Genomic DNA, 1,457 nt, shown 5'->3' on the forward strand with positions numbered 1-1,457 from the left:
CTTCCATTAGTATTTCTAAATTGCAGGCTTCGTCACCTCCAAGTCCACTAAAAGAAAACCTGGAGACTGTATTATTGGGTCATTCCTCAAGTCCCTATTAAGTCTTTCCAATTCTTAGAATCATTTTATTTCATAAGTAAAATGTCCATGTTTTCAGTGTTATTTAACAGAAGTAATGCAGAAGGAATAAAGAATAAGAACAAATAGTCCCAAGAACATAACCCATTTGTTGGTGTGTGTGTATGTTTTTTATAATAGTAATTTTATCTTTTTTATTCACTTTGAATATTTTACTGTTTAAAACATTCACTTCATAACTTTTATTCAAGATTTTTTACTTATTCAAGATGGTAAAGGACGATTAGTCTACCATTTATTTTCTGTACTAATTCTTGTGTATTGTGCTTCCCATATGTTTTGTGAGTTTGATTCTGAGCTCAAATTTTGCAGGACTTGGTGGGTTAAAATTTTGTGTGGCCATTATTAGGGATGTAGACTACGAGAAAGGGTTGTCTATATTTTTTAAAGTGCCCCCAAAATTTCACTGATCTTTAACCTGAGCTGTATTTTAGTAGATTGCTTTTTTTTTTTCCTGTTTAAACCTCTTCTAATTATGCAGAGTATTAATTCAAACACTGAGTTAGTTCACACATGGACAATCCCATGATCCTAATTTCAAAGAATAAGCAATTTTTCTATTCAGAGACCAGGCCAAATAGAACACACTTTTCATCTTTGCCTTGTGCTCCTCAAAACACTCTTCTAAACCAGACCTTCACACATTCTGGAGGTCTCAGGGCCAAGAATTCTAAAATTCTGCTTCACACACTTGTAAAGGTGAAATTTCCCCCTAATGACCTTGTATCATTTGATTACCTGAAATCACATTTCATCATCCTCTTTTCTCCCAAAACTTCTGCTCTTTCAGACACCATGAGATTATTTGTTTGTTTTTTAAAATGCTCCAAGAATTCATTTTTATTTTTACTGGCAAGATCTCTGACTAAATTTCAACAGTATCAGTAGTAGAAGTATAATTTTCTTACTCATAGGTATCTTATGACTATCAATTAATATATAAAGATACAGTCTGTAAATGACATAGTAATAATCAAATATGTTTTATTTTATTACTATTATTATCATAATCATCATATAATACATGCCTGTATTAATTTTAATTTGTTTTTAAATTCTCTTTCAGGATATAATTAATAAGACTTTGCAGAAAGGTGATGTTATAAAGGAGAAAAGTGAGTTAAGTATTGTTTAAAGAACAACTGATGTTAGACCCTATTCTATTCCAAAGCAAAACTTCACTCTGGGATTTGAATTTCTCTTTCAATTACTAGAAGTCAGCAGATAAATACAATTATCTAAAATTAGAATCTGATATCAGTTAAAATTATGACTGGTAAAAAGTTATAAATTAAATACTATTCTGAAACTTTAAAATA

Source organism: Chrysochloris asiatica, unplaced genomic scaffold (genome assembly GCF_000296735.1).
Source record: "Chrysochloris asiatica unplaced genomic scaffold, ChrAsi1.0 scaffold00444, whole genome shotgun sequence".
NCBI lineage: Eukaryota > Metazoa > Chordata > Mammalia > Afrosoricida > Chrysochloridae > Chrysochloris > Chrysochloris asiatica.